General features: G+C 42.4%; 1 protein-coding gene across 4 annotated transcripts in view; it reads right to left on the bottom strand.

Annotated features, from left to right (window-relative positions):
• The window catches only part of TSHZ1 (teashirt zinc finger homeobox 1), an 83029-nt gene that overhangs the window by 38391 nt on the left and 20379 nt on the right, over nt 1-24259 (bottom strand). The window contains exon 2 of one of the 4 annotated variants that reach the window (XM_081950791.1): nt 5720-5819. The exons of the other annotated variants lie outside the window; for them this stretch is intronic. The gene's annotated coding sequence lies outside the window, so the exon portion shown is untranslated. The remainder of the gene's footprint in view (nt 1-5719; nt 5820-24259) is intronic. 4 annotated transcript variants of the gene reach the window in all.

A 24259-nucleotide genomic window follows, 5' to 3' on the forward strand; every position in this document is an offset into this window, starting at 1 on the left:
CTCCCTCACATCTGAATCCGCCTGACCCCTATGGTAGTTACTCTTAATTTCACTACCATAAGTTTTTCGACCTTAGAAAAACCAAGTTTCTGTTCCAATCAGCAAGGCTAACATCCACCATTGAAGATGGTAATGGGTGAAAAAAAGATAGGAAGTTAATGAAATTCCATCTTCAGCCTGAAAATTGGACCAGTGTTGTATTTCCATTTTCTAAGTCGAGAAAATAATATCTGAACTATTCTAGGATGTCTTGTGCACTATTTCTCCATGCCATGTTTACATATTTATATTGTAATAATATCTATTAGTGCAAATGATAAACCACTATTATGAGGGGGAGGGCAGGAAGCCTGCAATGAGAAAAATATAGTTCAGTAATAGGAATCTCTTAGAATTTCTTGAGTTTTCAGAGTTCTTTCTTGTATTACATTTTTAATTTTTAATAAATTATTTTCCACATTTCAATATGCTTCCCATTTTTAAGGGAGGGAGTCATAGGTCAAATATTTCTGTATTTTTGCCAATATACATGTTTCTTTTCTCTCTCTTATTTTGTCACTTCTGTGAAAATGTAATTGTTCTACGTTTATGCATCGGTATATATTTTTAAAGCAATCAAAATTCAGCATGCCAATTTCAGTTAAAACTTATAATTATTTGGAAAGTATATAACATAAAGCAGCAATTAAAGAAGGACAAGATCAGCAAACTAGACATCTTTTAACATATGGTATTGCAAAATCCCAAATCAGGGAACTGACACATTTAACTTGTGCTGGTAACAGTCTCATATCCACTTGAGAAAATAAAATTCCTTATATAAATTATCAAATCTAGTTGCACAGAAAAATCAGTCTTTCTCCAGTTAAGTCTTTCTGAAATCTGTTGCCAGCCGGATGAGTGGGTCTTTGACTATGATAACTGAGAAATTATAGTCCCACACATCTAGAGAGCAATAGCCGGCATAAGGACACTCTGATTTTGTAGAGCAACTAGAAGCCAGAATGTAACTCTCAAAAGCCTGGATATGCACCATATGCAAAAATGTACTTTCTTATGCTGCTGCACTGATATTTCATGCTATTATCTTCATTTCACACATGGTAATTCCAGTCAAGGAAAGTTAATAAGGACTGTGAATGCGGCAGCGTTCACAATGGAACCCAAGATATATACGTAGCTGTTAATACTTGCAGCTGGACTAAAATTTATTTCTGTCCTATACATATGGTCTCGTATTTGATTTTGTGAGCAACAAATACATATACATTATTATTACCTATCGGAGCTGAGTGAAAAAGTCTTCTTTGATACTGTGAATCAATAAATGAACTAGCCTATCATCTATGTCCTTTTCACACCCAATATTATATGCTGCTCGGTTAATTCTGTCAGTGCTTGTTTTCCATGTCATACAAGCCTGAAACACATAAGTGCTTGTGGGACAAGGAGAAATGTCATGATTCCATACCACAAAAATCTGACTTAATCATTTGCATCAAACAAATAAATATACAAGGATAGAATTTGCATCATGATGTTACTATATACATGCCACTATTTTGATGCAAATAAAGTTGCTGAAGATGCGAACACTGATATGTATATCTCCTAACAAGCCAGAGGAAAAAATCACTGTTTGTTTTTGATCTGTTGAGTTTATTTGGAAGAAATAAGTCAAAATCTCCCCCTTCCCTCCGCACATCATGGATGGGAAGAAAGCTTCTACTATTTACTTATGTCAGACTTCTCCAACTTGATATCTCCTAGAGGTATTGGAATTACAACTCCTGGGTAACACAGGGAATTTTCAAATGCCAGGTTAGAGAAACTGGGTTAGCCCCTCCTGTTAGGCCAACATGATTATCAAAAACATCAAGCACTAGCATTATAGCTTGTTCTTATTAAGTTAAAAATCTTAGGCATTCTGTATTGTGCTATGGTCTATGTGGCACATATGGATGTGTTTCTAAACATAGCTTTCCTAACATTATAGAAATATTCTTCCCCTCCTCAGAAGTATGAACCATCTATGTCTTTGCAGAAAGAAACTGCTCGCCCCTATGGTAATTCTCTTTTGTTTACAAAATGTATCCATTACTGGAAGATATGGGGATGAAAGTACTTACATATACTTAAGATGAAAACAGCAAACTATTCACAAACAAAAAATATGTTATAAAACCTATAAGCTTGGCTCAAACTTGCCCATCTGTGAGAATGGAGCCAGGCTTGTAAAAGATCTATTCTAAAATGTTTTCTTGTTTCAGCATTACAACCACTATTGCAGAACTAAGCACTATCTTAAATTACGCCCTGCTAATTTAATTACTAATCAAGCTTAAGAAACTATCTGCCTGACAATTATGCTTGGAAACTAAATAGTACCACCATGTATTAGACTGTAGCTCTCAACAAATCTAACTAGTGTGCTCAATGGGTACATTGGTTATGGGTAATGTTGGTTGTAACCAGTTCAATCATGCTGACTTGGAATAATGGGATTGGTATCCCATTTGAAGATCACCATTCCACAAAAAAATGATATGAACAGATTATATAGCTATGAATACATAACTATACTAATTAAAAATGACAGGGAAAGGCTAGGATCATGGACATCTATACTTCAACTTTCTTACTCATATAAATGTGGGAACTATAATCCTATATACATACATATAATACTGTGCAAAAGTTTTAGGCAGGTGGGGAAAATGCTGTAAACAAAGAATGCTTTCAGAAATATAAATAATGATTGTTTATTTCTGTCAATTTTCAAAATGCAGTGAGCGAACAAAAGAAAAATCTAAATCAAATCAATATTTGGTGTGACCACCCTTCAAAATAGCATCCATTCTCATAGGTACACTTGCACGAAGTCAGGGATTTTGTAGGATTATATTCAAGTGTATGATCAACCAATTATACCAAAAAGGTGCTAATGAGCATCAATGTCACAGGTAGGTTGAAACCCAGTCATGAACTGAAACAGAAACAGCTGTGTAGGAGGCGTAAAACTGGGTGAGGGACAGCCAAACTCTGCTACCAAGGTGAGGTTGTGAAAGACAGTTTCATGTCATGGCAAGATTGAGCACAGCAACAAGACACAAGGTAGTTATGCTGCATCAACAAGGTCTCTCCCAGACAAAGATTTCAAAGCAAACTGGGGTTTCAAGATGTGCTGTTCAAGCTCTTTTGAAGAAGCAAAAAGAAACGGGCAACGTTGAGGATCGTAGACTCAGTGGTCGGCCAAGGAAACTTAGTGCAGCTGATGAAAGACACATCAAGCTTATTGCCCTTCGAAATCGGAAGATGTCCAGCAGTGCCATCAGCTCAGAACTGGCAGAAACCAGTGGGACCCAGGTACACCCATCTACTGTCCGGAGAAGTCTGGCCAGAAGTGGTCTTCATGGAAGAGTTGCAGCCAAAAAGCCATCTCTCTGACGTGGGAACAAGGCCAAGCGACTAAAGTATGCATGAAAACATAGGAACTGGGGTGCAGAAAAATGGCAGCAGGTGCTCTGGACTGATGAGTCAAAATTTGAAATATTTGGCTGTGGCAGAAGGTAGTTTGTTCGTCGAAGGGCTGGAGAGCGGTACAATAATGAGTGTCTGCAGGCAACAGTGAAGCATGGTGGAGGTTCCTTGAACGTTTGGGGCTGCATTTCTGCAAATGGAGTTGGAGATTTGGTCAGGATTAATGGTGTTCTCAATGCTGAGAAATACAGGAAGATACTTATCCATCATGCAATACCATCAGGGAGGCATATGATTAGCCCCAAATTTATCCTGCAGCAGGACAACGACCCCAAACACATGGCCAAAGTCATTAAGAACTATCTTCAGCGTAAAGAAGAACAAGAAGTACTGGAAGTGATGGCATGGCTCCCACAGAGCCCTGATCTCAACATCATCGAGTGTGTCTGGGATTACATGAAGAGACAGAAGGATGTGAGAAAGCCTACATCCACAGAAGATCTGTGGTTAGTTCTCCAAGATGTTTGGAACAACCTACCAGCAGAGTTCCTTCAAAAACTGTGTACAAGTGTACCTAGAAAAATTGCTGCTGTTGTGAAGGCAAAGGATGGTCACACCAAATATTGATTTGATTTAGATTTTTCTTTTGTTCGCTCACTTTGCATTTTGAAAATTGACACAAATAAACAATCATTATTTATATTTCTGAAAGCATTCTTTGTTTACAGCATTTTATCCCACCTGCCTAAAACCTTTGCACAGTACTGTACATATATACAAAACACCATCCTGAAAAAACTAGTTTAGACTCTTCCAATTCCTCCAGAAGAAATCATTTGTGCAAACTAATCTTAGTTGCCATTTTTGACCTAATTAATAAAATTCCTCGGTTTTTTTCCCAATAGAATCATAGTTTATGTTTTAATGAAAAGCATTCAACCATTTTCAGAGATTTACAATTATATTCAAGAACTCATAATACAGTTACTAATGAACTTTAGTGCATAAGCTCAGATTTTTTTCCCATTTGTTCTCAAACTGTATCAGTAGCTCTTCATTGCCCTCAACTTCCCATTAAATTAGTTAATTTGGCTATGCAAAAGAGAAAAAGGCATACAAGAGAGAGTAGGCATTTCCACACTAATGAGTGATGTAACCTTCTAAATCAGTGTAAGACTGTCCAGCTAAATCATGTAGAATGGGGTAGCTAAACCTGGCTAACTGCTGGGTGGTCATCTCAATTTAGATTTGCAAATTGAAACTGAGAAATATAGAGAAACTGATACATAGTCCAGAAAATTTAAGTCTGACATTGTTCATCACAATCGACCTCAGGAGCAGAAAAAGTAGGGCTAAAGTGACTGCGTACATATGCTACAATTCTTCCCCAGATAACATAATAAAAATATGGTTATTTCAGAATACTGCTAATATAGAACATGCAAATATGGCTTTGGATTTTCTTTAAATAAAATAGCGGTGATCTACTTTCCTGTTTTGAATTGGGAAAATGACTGTATAATAGAAAATAAGGAAATAAAGTGCTGAAGGGGAAGGAAAAGATAAAGAGAAAAATAGCTGCAGAGGAAGCTGCTTGCAATGAAAGGGCCATATCAACACTTCTTAATAATCCTAGATTATCTGATTTTACTTCCACAGTAATGAATGATGAAGTGTTAAAAAAATTATATATCATTTGATTGTAGTAGGATTGTGTTGCTCTGAAAGGAGATGGACTACTTACTGTATATCCCAGTACATTTAGTAACAATTTAAGGCTATTGTAGTCATATGCTCAGAATCAGTGGGAGCCAGTTTTTTTAATGGATGACATAGAAACCAGGAGACTATGAATTCTAGTCCTGCTTTAGGCATGAAAGCCAGCTGACTGACTTAGGGCCAGTCACTCTCCATCAGCCCAACCTATATCAGAAAGTTGCAATTATGGGAAAATGCAGTAAAACGAAAGTAGAGATATGACTATTATTTAATGTCCTGTCCACTTCCATATTCCACAGAAAGCCAAGGTTTCAGCAGTGTTTTCAAGAAGGCAGGAACATCTCCAAGAACTTTTAGTAAACTATTCATAGTTGTGTCATTATGTAGTAGAAATAAATTATCTAGTGTATTTATTTTGACTCCACATTACTATTATCTGCTGAATTGGCACTTAGAACTTCAAAAGTTATTAACTACAGAATGAAGACAATAATGTTTCTTCTGAATTTTTAATTCTAACCTTTGTAAGGAAAATAAGGGTAGATCCTTAGGGTAGATCCTTGAGATAAATTTGATCAGCCATAAGGTAACTTTGAGGCTAGGTAGTGCTTTCCGGTGCTCTAAATCATGGAAGACAAAAAATTCAGTCAATGAATTATTTACATGTAAAGAAGATGTGATTAAATAATTACCTTAAAGGAAAGGTTCCCCTTGCACATATGTGCTAGTCATTCCAGACTCTAAGAGGTGGTGCTCATCTCCATTTCAAAGCCGAAGAGCCAACACTGTCCGAAGATGTCTCTGTGGTCATATGGCTGGCATGACTCAATGCTGAAGGTGCATGGAATGCTGTTACCTTCCCACCAAAGGTGGTTCCTATTTTTCTACTTGCATTTTTACATGATTTCGAACTGCTAGGTTGGCAGACGCTGGACAAATAACGGGAACTCACTCCATTACATGGCGCTAGGGATTCAAACCGCCAAACTGCCAACCTTTCTAATCGACAAGCTCAGCAGCCACTCAGCCACCTTAGTTACAAAGGCACAAATCCACTTAAAACCAATTTATACACTTTTGTTGCATTTCTTTGGTTCTGCTTGGAAGCAATGCAGATCAAATTCTCATCTTGATAGCACATAATGCATGATGGCATAAATATAATGTGATATATTTATTGCAGATTAGCACTAATTTTTCATTCACTCGTCCTATATCCAAGCACATATTGACTTAATTTTGTTTCCCCTACTAAATCATAAACTGAATAAAATTCCTATCAATTTTGTCTCAGAACAAATTTCCTCTATTTCCTGCTCTGATTTGTTCACAAAACCTAACAATTTTAAAAATGTAGATCATTAACTATATTATTTATTATTTAATATATGTAGTTAAGGTAGATAAATAAGATAAATAAGAGCTAAAAAGTGAAATTCTTCACGTTCATCTTGAACCTTGCAAAGATTACAGGTTTGGGGAATTTTTACCTGGGACGAAGGCACCAAGTTAAAATTATTAGTATGCTAAGATATAGATATGAATGTATTGCCATTTCAGCACTTAATTTAGTTCAAGAGTTCATATTTTTAAGCTTTTATTATACCAAACCTTATTATCATTAGACTGTGACTTGGTTTATTTAAATTTCTATTTTATTAATTGTCTTTGTTTTAGCAATTCCTTAGTTTATATTAAACTGAAAACGTATTTTTGGTCACTAACTACGTTAATATTCTATTACACTAATATCCAAACTTTTAAAATAAAATTTAAAAATCTATGACTAAAATGGTAGTAGAAGTATACTAGTATTTAATAGAGAAATAGTAGAGAAAAATAAGGAAAGATCTAGCATATTGTTTTGAGTGGGTTTCTTTTAGTTTTAATTATGCAGCAAAACAAGTATCAGAAGGCAGTGACGTGCAGTCAGGTGAGGCAAGTGAGGCACAGCCTCACCACTCTCATCATGGAAAAAAAAAGTAAAAGGAAAAAGCTGAGCTAGTTGCTGCCTCACCGTGGATGACTCTGCTTAACCTCACTGGTGCTCTCCCTCCCCAAGGGTAGTGACTTCCTCCCCAGGCCCCCATTCATTTCTCTCTCTCACACACACAGCTGGATAAAACTATATAAAAATCTAGCCCAGCTTCACTGATTACAAGTTTGAAAAGGCAACGTGGCTCCACCTGCAATCAAACTACACTTGGGGAGGGAGAGCACAAGCGAGCACTGAGGAGACCACAGGAGGAGGCAGGAAGCCAGGCAAAGAGCCATGCTGTAGTACACACACTTCCCCCCAGCCTCTTTCTTTTGGAAGGCTCGGCTCGGCTCTCCTCCGGCTTCTCTGCCTCTCCTCTCACCCCAGCCTGCCAGCAGGAGGTGGTGGGTGGGCTTTATTGTGTTCCAGGCATTTCCCACCCAGACAGCAGGCTGCATTTGCAATGGTGGAGGTGTTTGGGAAAGGCAGCAGGGGAAGGGGGGGGGGGATGGCAGAGAAGCTGCTTTCAAGCCACTGGAAAAGATATCCAATCCAACTTTTGTGTGTGGGGGGGGGTTGTTTGAGAGTGAGTGAGAGAGGGAAGGGGTAGGAGAGATAGTCCAATCCAACTTCTGTGTGTGTGTGTGTGTGTGTGTGTGTGTGTGTGTTTGAGAGAGGGGGAGGAAGGGAGAGAGGGAGGAAGGAGGGGAAGGAGAAGAAAAAGAAAAAGAAAGAAGGAGCAAAGGAGAAAAACAAATGCTGTCGCTTTAAATTGGAACTGAGCATGACTGGCTGTGGAATTCTGGGAGTTGAAGTCCACAAGTCTAAAAATATTTGAAACCCAGCACTGTGTCAATGCCTCACCAGTCATAAACCTCACCGCACGTCACTGTCAGAAAGAATGTTTAAACTTTAAATAGGTTAAATTTTGCTAGTGGAAGTCTTATTGTTATATAGACATAAGTAACACCAAATCCTTGAATTCTAGATGTAGGTTCCAATTTTACTAGTTTATTAATTAACTAGAATAATTTAAGTCTAGATATCAACTTGTAAAGACTGAAACTAAATTCTAGAATTTCAAGTAGTAATGTTATATACAGTGTATATAGCAATTGAGGTTCCACACATGGTATCTAGAGGTCACCTAACTGCAATTATTTAGAAGAGTAGTTTTCATATTCTATGACAAAACTTAATAAAAAGTAGAAACAGTATGGCAATTTATTTGTATTGATCATATATAAATCAAGTGCTTTTTATTTGCAAACGTTTATGCTACAGGAATCCTGCCCAATGTAATAAACATGATTAAAGTTAAATCATATTTAATTAATGTTATTCCTTTCTGAGTACTAGCATAGATGTAATGTTAACAACTATCATTCTTCTAAATAGGAATTTTACATTCTGTTTCATGTAAAAGAAAACAGATATATAAGTAGAGTAAAACATGCCTAAAAATTATTTTGCTTTCTGAAATATGAAAGGAGAATTTTAAAAGTTAGATTTTGCATAATTATTTGAATTTTTCCATTTTACACTGAAACAAAATTTGAAATTTGGTGCTTTCTGAATTATATTTTCATGGTAACAGCAAATAACATGCCTTATATTACATTATGGGGATGCAGTGGTGCAGAGACTTAAGGACTCTGGAACTACCGACCAGTAATGGTTTGTACTCTGTTGGTTTGAGCCAGCTCTGAGACAGAATAAGCTCCTGTCACTTGATCCCTACTCCTGCCCACCCCAGCAGTTTCAAGGAATGCAACACTGTGAGTAGATAAATGGGTACCACTTTGCTGGGGAAAAACCCTAGCTGCATTCATGTGTGAAGAGAGTGAAAGCCAGCCCAGGATCTTGCTGAACACGAGGCATTGAGACATGATTCGACGGCAGACAAAACCGGCAGGAGGAGACTGGAAGACCCAGCAACCTAATTAATTGGTGTAAAGCTAGTTTGTCCCTCCGCAGTGCACCAAAGACAGACACACAAGCACCAAACAGAATGAATTGGCCGTGTCTAGCATGTATAGATTCCCCTGACACTGTATGCCATATATTAAATAATAATAATAATGATGATGATGATGCATTACATATCTGTTAATTTGTATTCTCTGCAGACCTTGACTTCTGATTTTCTGTTCTTTTTCATTGGGTTTTCCCTTTGATGCTTTTTGGTTTACTTACTGCCATTACCTGGTAAAGAGGCAATCACCAAGCCACTGATCATCTGAAGTAAAGGAAATTATAAAAGTTCATTGTACTTTAAACAATTTGACATACATATTTTGTACCAGTTTTTGATACTTAAGTATAAAATAAAACATAAAAACGCCATTCCTGAAGAAAAAAAATGAAATATTTGCAAAATTGCAAAAATGTTGTCTTTAGCTGGAAAAGAATAGTCCAAATGCAGATAGCTCTCATCCAGGAACCATTCATTTATTTAGTGACCATCTGAAGATATAACAGCATTGAACGAGGGGACATACAATTATTCTTTATAGTGGGGTCGTTGCAACATCTCCCCAGTCACATTAGTCAGGCACTTGGAAACCAACTCACAATTACAGTGATTGCAGTTCACAACTACAGTGGCTGCAGCGTTCTATGGTCATATGAATGCCAATTGCAACCTTCACTGCTAGCTTCCAACAAATCAGAGAAGCCAGTAGGAGGGATTCACCTAATAATGGCTATTGTAATCTTATGTCAGCTTTCATTTGGCTTGCAAATGAAAAAGAATACTGATTCCAGGAAGTTATACATGTTTATACCTTGAAGCAACACCATGACATTTCCATCAAAACACAGTAACAGCCACACATACACACCCCAAAAAACCTACCGGTATATATAAATTATGTAGCTAATAGCTGAGCCTTGCATCATCATTATTAATAATCTTGCTTCTTCTCTATCCAATCACAAATTTACCTCCACATTCTGAAAAACAATTTTTTAAAAGATCAAGATTCAGAAATTTGCCTTTCTGAGGCAATCCTAGCAATTTTTTGTGTGTTGCATAGAAATTAAATAGTGGGACAATGCCTGATCAATTTTAGTGATATTGGTTGAAAACTGAGCAAACTATCTTTACAGAAATCAATTTAGAAGAAGTAATTTCGTATGAAATACAGTCTGATGAACAGAAAAGCAATATAGGAAAATGACAGTGAAAGACCTATTGGGTCTTTATTTTATTTAAAAAGATAACATAAATAAAAGTAATAATACCAAGGTGAATGACCATTGGCTTACCTGAAGGGTCCTTTTCTGTACACCGCGGGAGAGTCCAAGCAATGGGTTAATTCAGTCTGCTTGCCCTTAGGACTGAGGAACTATTTTTCCTTAAGCCACACCTCCTCCTGGTGTGCTCAATCCCCCAGAATTCTTTGAAGGAGTCAGTTCGTGCGGACGGAGCGAAGCGTCCAGATGATGTACTGTTGACACGAGGAACCCGAATCCCGGCCTTGAGAGCCAGGGTGGGTTGGACTCTCCCGCGGTGTACAGAAAAGGACCCTTCAGGTAAGCCAATGGTCATTTTCCTGTACACCGCTTGGAGAGTCCAAGCAATGGGACATACCAAAGTTATTGTCCATCTGGGTGGGCAGAAGAAGGCTCCCGGGATTCGGTCTCTGACACAACCGCCTGGAGCACACGCCTGCCAAAAGACGCCTCAGCCGAGGCGAAAATGTCCAGTTTATAGTGTCGCACAAATGGAGAAGGAGAGGACCACGTAGCGGCCCTGCAGATGTCCAGGATCGAGGCCTGGGTGGCCCAGGCCGCTGAAGTAGCAGCACTTCGTGTGGAGTGTGCAGTGATGCCGCGCGGAACGGCCTTGGATTGACTTTCATAGGCAGTCGCAATGCAAGCGCGAAGCCACCTGCCAATTGTGGAGGAAGTGACCTTCTTCCCTAGGGAACCGGGCTGGAAGGAGAGGAAAAGAGCCTCTGACTTCCTGAATTCCGCAGTACGAGCGATGTAGACCTTCAGGGCCCTCCTGACATCAAGATTGTGCCAGGATCGCTCTCTGGGATGCGACGGATGAGGACAAAAATTTGGCAACACAATGTCTTGCGCTCTATGGAACCATGAGTTTACTTTGGGGGTAAAGGTCGGGTCCAGCCTCAAAATGACCCTGTCAGGGTGGATGACGCACAGATCCTGGCGAACAGAGAGAGCCGCCAGCTCCGAAATCCGGCGAGCTGACGTGATGGCAATCAAGAAGGCCGTCTTCAGCGTCAGGAATCGAAGAGAAGTAGTGCGTAAAGGCTCGAATGGAGGGCCAGAGAGGGCCCGCAGGACCACGGACAGCTGCCAGGTAGGATAGCGATGAACGGTGGGAGGGCGAAGGTTAGAAGCGCCCTTGAGGAAAAGACGCACCTTCGGGATTTTGCTGAGAGGCAAAAGGTGGTCGCCCGACCAGACAGTAGACAAAGCCGCCACTTGGCGTCGAAGGGTGTTCGGGGCCAGGCCCTTGTTGAGTCCCGCTTGAAGGAAGTCAAGCACTCTGGGAACAGGCGCGGTCGTCGGCTCGATGAGCAGCTCCTCACACCACTTGGCGAAGGCGGCCCAGGACGCATCATAAATCCTAGTGGTTGAAGGGCGTCTAGCCGCCTGAATGGTGTTCACCACCTCCTCCGACAGGCCTTGGCCTTTTAGTTGGTCCCCCTCAAGTGCCAGACGGCCAACTGGAGCCACTGGGGCTCTGGGTGAATCACGGCCCCCTGGCTGAGGGAGATCTGGTCCGGAGGAATGCGCCACGGAGGAGACACCGACAGGTGGACAAGGTCGGCAAACCACGACCTGCGGGGCCAATGCGGGGCCACGAGAAGGACCTCTGCTCCCTCTGCGATGACTTTGGAGATGAATTGAGGAAGGAGAGGCAGGGGAGGGAAGGCATACAGTAGCTCGCGGGGCCACTTGCAACGCAGTGCGTCTGTCCCCTCCGCCCCCGGGGTGAAGAACCGGGAGTAGAAGCGGTCGAGCTGCTTGTTGTCCCTTGACGCAAACAGGTCTACGGCCGGAGTCCCGAATCTGTCGGACATCTGGTGGAACAGGCGAGGGTCCAGTTTCCACTCCGCAGGATCTATGGTCGTCCTGCTCAGCCAGTCGGCCTGTGTGTTGTCCACTCCGGAGATATGGTCGGAGCGAAGGGATTCCAGATGGCGCTCCGCCCAGCGTCCCAGGGACTCCGCCTCTCTCATCAGTGCTCTGGACCTGGTGCCGCCCTGGCGGTTGATGTGGGCCTTGGTGGCCACATTGTCCGTCATCAGAAGCACATGTTGGCGATGGATGGGCCGGCTGAAATGGCGCAGGGCCAGGCGAGCAGCTCTCAGTTCCAGCAGGTTGATGCTGTAGCTGGATTCCACTTGGGACCACTTGCCCTGAACAACCAGGGACCCCATGTGGGCTCCCCAGCCGGAGAGGCTGGCGTCTGTGGTGATGATCAACCTCTCGGGTTCCTTGAATAGGTGGCCCTTGAGGATGGCCGGAGACACCCACCAGCGAAGAGACCTCTTCACGTCCGGGGGAACTCGAATCGGCCTGGTAGAGTTGCTCCTGGATGCCCTCTGGTGCGGCAGCAGCAGCCACTGGAGAGACCTGGAATGCAGGCGGGCCCACGGCACGATGGAAATGCAGGAGATCATTTTTCCCAGCAGCTGCGACAGAAGGACCACTGGAGCCTGCCTCAAGCTCAACACCTTGTGGGTCATGGACCTTAGACCGGTCAACCTGTCTCGGGAAAGGAAAACCCTGCACAAGTTGGTATCTATCACCGCCCCCAGGTGTACAAGTCTGTTGGTTGGAGTGAGATGGCTCTTCTCTATATTTAGAGAGAAGCCGTGGTTTCTGAGGGATCTCATAGTGGTTTGGAGATCCCGAAGGGCCTGCTGCCTGGACGACGACTGGATCAGGATGTCGTCCAGGTAGCACTGGAGCCTTATGGGCCTGCGTCTTAGCTGAGCCGCCACTACCGCCAGCACTTTGGTAAACGTCCGAGGAGCGGACGAGAGGCCGAATGGAAGAGCTTTGTACTGGAAGTGGCGACCCGCATAATAGAAGCGCAGGAACTTCCTGTGCTGAGGACGGATGGGGATGTGGAGATATGCCTCTTTGAGATCTATAGATGTGAGAAGATCTCCCTGTCGAATCCCCGCCAGAATGGACTGCAGAGACTGCATCTTGAACCTCCGGTAGGCGATATGCCTGTTGAGGTTCTTGAGGTCCAAGATGGCTCTCCACCCCCCCGAGTTCTTTGGTACCAGGAAGAGGATGGAGTAAAACCCCTTCCCCTCTTCGCCTTGGGGAACTGGTTCCACGGCCCTGATGTCCAGGAGATGACGGACTTCCTGGTCCATACGCTGCCTCTTTTGGGGGCAGGACGGGACAGGGCACCGGATGAAGGTCCGAGGGGGAAGGGACAGGAATTCTAGGGAGAGGCCTTCCCTGACTGTCTGCAGAACCCAAGCATCCTCGGTGTTCTGGGCCCAATGGGAGGCGAACAGCTGGAGGCGACCCCCGATGGGCGCCAAGCCCTGGCAGTCACTTTGACTTACGGAACGGCCTGTTGGAGGCCCCACCGCGGTTATACTTGCGGAAGCCGAACTGCTGCCTGCCTCTGTCCCGAAAAGGCGCTCTGTCTTGGGACCTGTCGCCCTGCTGGCCGAAGGACCTATTAGAGGGAGAGAAGGAAGAGGCAGAGGTGGAAGGCTCGGAGGCACGAAAGGACTGCCTCCTAGAGTAGGGAGCGGCCTTACGTTCCTGCTTTTTATTTAGAGAAGGTAGGATCTTCCTCTTGTCCTTGGACTCAATGAGGAGAGGATCCAGGGACTCGCCAAACAATTTGGACCCCTTAAAGGGGGCGGAAGCCAGTTTCCATTTGTTTTTCTGGTCCGCTTGCCAATGTCGGAGCCAGATCAGTCGACGGGAAGTTATGTTAGAACCGAGGGCCCTGGAGACAAATTTGGTGGCATTGAGGGACGCGTCAGCGGCATACTGGGAGGCCGCGATTATTTTTGACACGTCCTGGTGGAGACGGATGTCTCCCGCCGGGAGCTTGTTTAGGAGCTCGCGCAGCCAGATCACAGAGGCCCTATTAAAAAAGGAAGCGGAAGAAGAGGCCCTGATGGCCCAGGCAGCCGCCAGATGGGTCTTGTGGCACGCCTTTTCCGCCTTCTTGTCCTCCGCCTTAAGGCCTTCCAGGAGGTCGGCCGGTAGCGAGGAGTTGGAAGTGAGCGCAGCGATGGGCGGGTCGACAGTGGGAAGGGCCAGAAGGTCCTCCAACACTGGCTCCATAGTATAAAGCTTCCTATCTACCCCACTGGGAGAGGATTGCGTGGCTGGCTGAGCCCACTGGCGCTGGATTAAGTCGAGGAACAGCCCCGGGACCGGAACCAGCTCTTGCTGGGGCGCTGGCACATCAAACATGACCGCATTGGGATTAGCCGGAGGGGCATCATCCGCCGGCGCGGTCGGCTTGGGCTTGATCCCCACCCTGGTGGCAGCCTTGACCTTGTGAAGGACCGATTTAAAAAGGCTGGGCTTGAAGAGACCCGCAAAGGCGGGCGCTTCGGGGGGCAGGTCCTCGTCGTCCGAGAGGCCTAGCACCTCCGGGTCAGGGTCCTCAATGGCAGAGGCCTCGCTGACCACCGAGGATTCCAGGGAAGGATGGCGAGCACGCTTGCTTGGGGGCGGAGCTGCCTGATCGGGTTTGGGACCCCTAGGGGCCGCTGCGGTAGGACTTTTAAATTTCATGGCCTCCGTGATGCCCTTGGCAATGGCGCGGGCCATTAGCTCCTGCATGCGGGGCGATAACTCCTCAGAGTCAGAATCGGGATCCAAGCCCTCTACTAGGGGGGGTGAAGCCTCACCCTGCATATCGTCTATGCTAGCATCCCCAGGGGGAGGAACCTGTTCACAGGCCCAAGAAGGGACCGGGGAAGCCGGCTCTGCAAATGACCTATTAGGGGATAGGTCCTGGGATTCCACCTCCTCGGCGAGGACCGACTGGAGATCTTCCCGGGAGGGAGGGGCTCCTGAAAGGGACTGCACCCTGTCTGCCTGGCGTCTGGCCTTCTCGAATTGCTTGTCAAGGGCCCGCTGGCGCCTTTCAGCATCCTTGGCCTCAGCTACCGAAGGGGTTCTGGAACGCTGTTTCCCAGAGCTACCCCCACCACTCTTGCCCGCACCCCCACTCCCCGAAGAGGAGGAACCCTTGCTAGGGGCCTGCGAGAGGCTCGGCCTAGCGTCTTGGGAATCGGGAGGACTGGGCAGGTCCATAGTCAATGACCACACAAGATGGAGCAAGGCTATGATAAGGCAGAAGGATAGATATAGACTGGGTGCTGCAATGGGAAACAAAACGAAATGATCGTTAAAATTGCCATATATACAATTAATCGAATCAATACTATGAAATCATCCCATGTTTCACCCAGTCGGAGGCCCAGGGGTAGGATTGGGGCCTGCACCGAGGTGCAAGGCTCCGCAGGAGAAGCAGGGAGGAGAATGACTATAGAAAAAAATCTTTAGGCCTGCGCTTACTTAAGGCCTCCTCCCTGAGCCGGTATGATGACCGTTGGAATGGCACAGGAACCAGCGCCGCTCGCAAAAATAGACAAAGGGCGAAGGTGGCGATCCTAGCCCGAGAAACCCTTGCTAGGCCCTGCCACCTCCAGCGGCCTCCTGAACAACGAGGCTGATGCAAAATGGCGGCCATGGCTGGGCGCGCTATTTTCGCGCCTAAAAATGGCCGCCGCAACAGCGTGGGGCTAAGGGAGAGCGAGGGGCGAACGCGCCTCGCAATGGCGACGATCGCCCACTCCTCCCTGCAGCAGAGGTCCTCTAGCAGGCCGGGGAGCGAAAAAACTTCGACGAAAATAACAAACGAGGGGCCTGGGGACTTAGGAACCTCGCCGCTGCAGCCGCGCCGTTTTAAACGACAAGCGGCAGGCCTCCGAAGCCGTCCCAAGAGGATCGGCTGAGGGGCACCCCCCACCACCTTCCAGCTTACCTCCTGGCCTTCAAGTGCAGATTGTACTGAAGAAAGTCGCAGAATTTAAGAGAGAAACGTCTCACGATGTTGGAGGAATAGTAAAGAAAAACTTTAAACGTAATTTGAGAGTCCAAGCCAAAAAAAGGATCAATTTAGCTCAGAGCTCTAACTAAATACGTCCAAACGGGCTGACTGAGGAAGAATTCTGGGGGATTGAGCACACCAGGAGGAGGTGTGGCTTAAGGAAAAATAGTTCCTCAGTCCTAAGGGCAAGCAGACTGAATTAACCCATTGCTTGGACTCTCCAAGCGGTGTACAGGAAAACATTGAATTTCTCTACACTGAATTCAAGATTTAGCACTAGATCTATTATACAGCTAACTATCCAAGTTTGAAACAATAAAATAACTAGTTAAAATAGCATCACTGTCTTTTAGTCTTTAAAAAATCTTGTCTCTTACATGCAACAAAATGAAATTCAAGAACTGACCAAGAAAAAGAGGAGGGAGTGAAACATTAAGTTTCTTTTACAGAATTACCAGTAAGTAAATATCCAAACCTGATCAACATCAATTGCATCTTTGGTTGCTGATCTCTCTCGTTATCACACTTATGAAACTACTTTGAACAGACTGAGAAATCCTAAGACTTTAGGACAGTGATGGCGAACCTATGGCACGCGGGCCACCTGATTTCATGCGCGCGCTGGCCAGCTGATTTCACCCTTTTTTAAAGCCATTTTTTCGCCCTCCCCAGGCTCCAGAGGCTTTATAGGAGCCTGGGGAGGGCGAAAAGAGCCTCCCCCGCCCCCCAGAGGCCCTCCGGAGGGTCATTTTAAGCGCTCCAAATGTGTCAGGGAAGCCTCCGGACGGTCCCTGAATCCTTCGGAGCGCTCAAAACTATCATCCGAGGGAGTTCCGGTTCCGGCGGCGGCGGCGACGGGCAGCTCTTTGCCCGCTCCGGCTCCCCGGTGGGCTTCCCCACTCCTTGGGGGGCACAGGACACCCCGCAGAGGGGTCCTGCCGGAGGGGCGGCATCGCGGAGGTCTCCTGCAGCGGCGGCAGCCGGCGGGAGCTCTCTCGCGCGCCCAAGGCACCGGGGAGCAAGCTCGGAGGGCGCATCGCGTTTCCACGCCTCGCGCCTCGCTACAAGCCGACTGGAGAATGCTACAATTGAAGGAAGCAGCTGCGGTGCGGTGAGGTTGCCTCTCTCTTCATCCCTTACTTTGCATGAAGATTTGATTCAGCTTTTAAAACTTTAAAATAACTTTCGGAGCATTTTGGAGGTGCGGCTGGAGGGAGGGGGGTTTTCCCCCCCCCTTGGACAAGCGGCAAGAAACAATTTTGCTCTCAGCCCCCGGGGAAGGAGGAGGGGGGAGAGCCAACGAATGAAGCCTCACTTAGGCTGAGATGATTTTCTTTTCAATTTAATTTTACATATTACAATGATTTGAGGACTTTTGGAACTTTTTAAAACTTTGTTACGCCTCTGTGCCCAAAACTGGCAGGGCAAGATGGCACACTTCCGTTGTCTTTATGAACTCTGAAACCTGACTCCACCTTTAAAATTCAGGCTTCCGGTCTTTGTCTCCGTGTCTCCCAGAGGAACCTCTTGTGGATTGGTATTTTTTTAACCTTCTAGGGGAAATTTTCTATCTATTGCCAGACTTATTGGAGAGATTCTCTTCTGCCTGGTTATTCTGCTCCCGGATTCACCTGGCTACCCTTCTTTTCTAACTGCTTACTTCATATTTGGACTGAACTTTTAACGTTATAAAGGATGGCATCTAAAAGACCCCCTCCTGGAAAACCTGGCTTTGCCACCTCTGCTCCAACATCCGCAACATCCAGTCCAGCCACACAGTCAAAGATAACAGAACTGATGCAACATAAGACTACAGAGATGGACTTTCAACAAATGCTTCAACAAATTCTACAGGGCCAGGAGGAAATCAAGAAACAGTTAAGGGAAATGAAAGATGAAATTAAAGAAAATCAAGCCCAAATATATAAGAACTCACAAAGACTGAATCTTGTGGAAGGGGGGGTGGAGGAGGTGAGGGGGGGGGGTGGAAGCTGTGCAGAAAGGGAACAAAGATCTTGACATCCAACAGATGAAATTAGAATTTGAGAGAATGTCCTATTATCTTAGATTTCAAAATGTTATAGAAGAAGATGGGGAAAATATAAGGGACATCATGACAAACATTCTGGCTGACTATACACACAAAGAAAAACAACAGATGGGGTGGGATATAGATCTGGTTTATAGAGTGAACTCAGCTTATGCTAGAACACACAATGTACCCAGGGAGGTTCACATTAAATTCCTTAGAAAAACCACAAGAGATGAAATTCTGGGTGTACAAAGGGGGCAAGCATTGACATATCATGATATGGAGATAACCATTCTGAAGCAGATCCCTAAGAAGATTAGAGAAAAAAGAAAAAATTATTCGCAATTAGCGAATAAATTATACCAGAAAGGGGTGTGGTTTAGATGGTTGATGCCTGAAGGTATGCTGATATTCTGGGAGGAGACAAGAATCAGAATTAATTCACCCATAGAGGCGCAGGCCTTTATGGAAAAAAATAAAACACTCCTAGAGAAACCACCAGACACTACAACGGACACGCAGGACACGGGAGGGGCCAGAGCTCTGCCAGTGGAGGGAGATGGGGCAATAGCAAGAAGACTCAGATCACAGAAATAAATATGAAAATCATATTATTATAAATTGACCGAAAGTGAAAATGGAATTATATTTGGATTTTATATTGTAATGTTTAATTTGATTGAATTTAATAATAGAACTAATATGCTGATTATAATCAATTATATACTAATGCATTATATATAAATGTACGCTATGGGTATGGAGGGAGGGGGGCCTCACACACTTTGCAACTGCCAAAATTTGTATACCTGTCCATTTACCCTTTTCCCTATAAATTTTGAAAAACCAATAAAAAATTTTATTACAAAAAAAAAAAAAAAAACTATCATCCGAGCAAACTGGAACTCACTTCCGGTTTGCTCGGAGGGTCGTTTTAAGCATTCTGAAGGCTTTAAGGAAGCCTCCGGACGGTCCCTGAAGCCTCCAGAGGGCCTCCGGGGGGCGTGGGAGGCTCTTTTCTCCCTCCCCAGGCTCCTATAAAGCCTCTGGGGCCTGGGGAGGGCGAAAAAAGCATGTAAAAATGGGGGAGATCGCACCTGTTTTGCCCACATGCGCATTGGGGGGGTCGCGCATTGCATTATGGGTGCGGCATGCCCACACACGACCCCCCCTGCGCTCCCCCCACTTGTGGCACGCGAGCCAAAAAAGGTTCACCATCGCTGCTTTAGGACAATGTCATAGAAACGGTTGACATTGACATCATAGAAATCCATAGACAACGGAAGCATATCTCTACAAAGCATTTTTCACCGTGTTAGGGAGAAAAATGGAAAACTAAACAAACTTTTGTAAGCATATGAAAAAATTCTACAGCTGTGCAGACTGACACATGTTTATCAAATTTGAGCCTGTACTGCTGAAAATATAAGATACAGGCAATATATTTCTGGTACTGAAAGTCACACTACTTCCATAAAAATTGATCAAGCATTATTATTGCATTTAGGCAACAAAGATTTATCATTCATTTGTAAGTTGTTTAATTACTATTATTGTCAATAACTTAACACTTACAGTGATCATTTCTTCTAAAAAAATAAAAAAGCCTTTCTTATTTTAGTGCAACTTGAGACAACCTATGGGTACAAAAGTGTGTACTGCCCATTTTTTCAAACTCTTGAAACATGAAAAATGACAAAAACTGAATTTGTAATCTACTAGCAAGTAAGAGATTAAAACTAATTTTGTTTACTATAAAGTTAGTAAATCTCAACATCCCCAGATTACAAAAATAATTTATATATTTTGTACTAATAAGATCAAAATAATGGCCAATTTCATAAGTATACTGTTATCTATTTATCAAATTTATTGGACACATGACTCCATCACAGGATTAAATATAATTTACAGTATATAATATCTTTAGTGTTGACACACAGTCTACCAATTAAACACAAATTCATTGAAGAGTGTAATCACACATATTTATGAATTATCAAATATGTTAATTTGTGATATAAATTATGCATGTTATACATATTTTCATTTCACACGCAACTACAATGCCACTCAGAATAACTGCACTGGCTTTTTACATATTTTATCTTTTATACCATACTTCATTGTGTCCTACAATCTTCTTGTACTTTTAATTTGTCATGTATCAAAATGGAAGCATAGACATTTTTATATAAATGATACTAACACTAGCATGGAACAAGAGAAAAACTATTTTAAAAATTATTATTTATTTGTATTAATAAGCAGGACAAAGTATACTTATCTACCTATTATCAAAAACATGACTCCTGATTTATATGAACATAAAACTAGTTATAATACTGCAATGCTCTCTACATGGGGCTTCCCTTGAGATGCACTCAGAGACAGTTGGTCCAGAATGCGGCCGCGCGGGTGATTATGGGGAGTACCAGATACTCCCATGTAACACCTCTCCTGCGCGAACTGCACTAGCTTCCTGTGGTCTATCGGGTGCGTTTCAAGGTTCTGATCACGATCTTTAAAGCGCTCCATGGCACAGGACCTAGTTACCTGCGGGATCGCATCCTGCCCCATACATCCCTGCGACCAATCCGCTCGCACAGAGAGGGACTTCTCCAGGTGCCGTCCACTAAACAGTGTCGGGGGGCGACGCCTAGGAGCAGAGCCTTCTCTGTGATGGGCCCAGCCCTGTGGAATGACCTCCCCCTTGACATCAAGATTACCTCCGATCTCCGCTCCTTCCGTGTAAAGCTCAAGACCCACCTTTTTCAATTAGCTGGCCTGGCTCAACCATAGTTTTATCTCATTCCTCCTGACAGTCTTTTTTAAATTTGTAATTTTAACTGAGGGTATTTTAATTGCTAATTTTAATTCTATTACTACTATTGTATGTATTTAACGACTGTTACCTCCTCCGTGTACGTGTATGTGCATGTATGTATGTGTATATGTATATGTATGTATATGTATATATGTATGGGTTTTTATTGTACGCCGCCCCGAGTCCTTTTGGAGAGGGAGCGGCTAACAAATTAAATTTATTATTATTATTATTAATACTTGTGCTTACAAGTTCAAATATCAGTTGAGTTTAAATTTATACAGCACTTTTTCAAAGTGGGCTGTAGCTGATACAATCCACAACAAATATTAAATTATATCATCAAACACGATAGTCAATGTCAGATACTGAAGATTTAATAGCTGCCAGCTGATGTAAGGTTGTAAGCTGTAAACTATAAGTTGATGCAATGAGGATGATGCAAGGAGGTGTCTATATATGTAGGTGCCCATTAGAGGGCGTTTCTCTCTATCTTTCTCGTTGTGTATTTCATTTCTCTCCTTGTGTCCGTAGCTGAATGGTAAGGGATTTATCTACTATGTGTTTGTCTGTATATACGTATGTATATATAAACTACTATTAATTGTATAAAGGCTCTGTGTGCCGTGTGCTCCGTTTTGCTCCTGGGTTTATCTCATAATAATAGTCACACTGCCAAAATTCTGACAGTCAAAAACTTTATGAAGCTTCTTGATAACCTAAGAGCCCTTAGCAGGCTGTGGGCTACAAAATTACTGTCATGGATAAGTGCCATCTCCTATTAAATAGAACTTACAAACATATTTTTTTCTAACATTGAGAAATCATGTAAATCTAACTTTCCCCTTTGTGCTGAAGTTACATGCAGATCAATTCTCTTCAAATGCTGTCTAGAGTCCTCAATATCAAATTATGTACAATATTTCTAAGACAAATTGTATTGTTTGGATTTTCAAAACAGTTATACCTCATATTCTTATTTTAATCCTTGCAAATATCAATTAATGACTAAGTATATCCAAAAATTATGATCAATTACAACATAAAAAGAATGAGGATTGACCTCTCTTCTTTCCTTTGATTCAGTAAATAAGAGCTAGGAATAGCAAAACATGCTCAAAGCAATGCTGTATATAATCACAGTTTCTTAGTGTTCCTTCTGTAAAACAGGAATATTAAAGGCTTATGCCACTGGCTAGTTGAGGACAAATGAGATAAATATTGTTAAAAACTTTGATCTAATGGTGTGACCATAGTTCTCTTCTAATAAGAACACCAGTACCTGACCAAAATTAGATTTTTTTCAGAAATTATGACTATTTACTGGGATAGAACCTATATATGGTTTGCTAACAGTTTTTGTTTATATTTAAACCATCAATATAATAGTAAATAATAGTATTTTTATTTTAATGTTATGCTTAATACTGTAATTCAGTATTATTTTGTGTATTTTAACACAAAAATCATACTGAATATGATAAATGACAAGTTTTCTGATTGATTCAAAGCAAACAGCTGCTTGTTTGATTTTGTAGCAACTAAAAGTTGATATATGACCCTTAAGATGGATAACTATAATAAATCACCTCATTGAGATACTCAGGAAAAAAATGAAAAACAGTTTTCTGCATTCTGTAATATGTCATGATAAATATGCATAGCTTATGGATATACAGTGTTGAGTACTGAAATTAGACACCTTTCTAAACTCTTTACTTTCTGAAACTCAGAGTCCATTCTGTAAGATATGTCCACATTAATGTATTCCATTGTCAGAAAAATGCAGAGTACCAGAAGCTGATGTCAGTAAACATAAAGCAGAGATAATCTACATTACATCTCTGTGTCATCAAATAGTCTTAATCAGGAAACAGCAGCCTTATATCATAACTGTGGCATAGACTTACATGCATTAGTAATGGTTATGCTGTTATTTACTATAATGAACTTGACCCCTAGTCAACATTGCAGTGGCTATGATAAATATGAATTTGATAAAGTACTTCCCATTTATAAACATGTTGCATTTTTTTTAATTTGTAAAAATATTCCTATGCAAGCTACATGGAGTATTATTGGGGGAGAGTAGAACTGACAATCCAAACCTAAATCCAGTTAAGCCAAATTGTTAGTATCTAAACCAATTTCTTCCTATTAAATTGTAAATCAAGTTGATCCTAAACTCAAATATGTACAAATCTTTTACTTTTACAGATCTTATTTCCAAACATCTATTTTGAAATATATCTTTTGCAACCATTTCATCTGGTGGCAGTGAGGTTTTTTTTTATATCAAACCTCACTATGTACACTTATCAATATTGGCAGCATCCTACCTTAAAGGCGCAACCAGATTACATTTTTTTTTGTTCTATGTATGAAAGCAAGCATGCTTATAAGAATAGTAAACCAGCAACTAGCAGCATATCCCATAGTACACAGAACTGTAGATTTAATATTATTCCGTTATTAAAAGTAGCAGATAACAAAAGAGGCAAAAAAAATTACACGTACGTGAGGCTACCAATTATTGTTTTAGCAGATACTGTAAAGTGAAATCTAATCTCTAGATTTTATTGCTCAAAACTAATTTTACAAGGCCTCATGCTGAACCATGACTATTTTTGTGATGCAAGTAAGCAGCCAAAGCAACCAGTTGAATAAGCCTCAGTTGGATTCATGCCATTACACTATCAAGATTACTTTGGGATTGATTAGCATGCATTTACTTTCAAAAATTATGTTTTAAGCCATCAGGGTGTTTGTGCCACACATCTATTCTATACTTCACAAGATGACCTAGATTTTATGATTCAGCTGAATCTTTACAGCAGATTAAAGTTAATTCACTTTAATGACAAAAATTATGAAGTAGAAATGAACTATATTGAAAAACATGTTATATGACCTTCATAAATGTTTGTGAACTTTGTGAATGTTCCAGAATCTAAAATAAGCTGGTGATTAAAATTTTATTGCCATGTTTCCATACTAAAAGGCAAACACACTTCACTTTTCAAAGGCATTTAATTTAAACAGTAGCATATACAGCACATTCTTAATATTAGGGTTAAAACTGGCTCCTCCCTAGAAAATTTCCTTGCATGCTTACCATGTGTTCACACA

Source organism: Natrix helvetica (genome assembly GCF_964273705.1).
Source record: "Natrix helvetica genome assembly, chromosome: 4".
Taxonomy (NCBI): Eukaryota; Metazoa; Chordata; class Lepidosauria; order Squamata; family Natricidae; genus Natrix; species Natrix helvetica.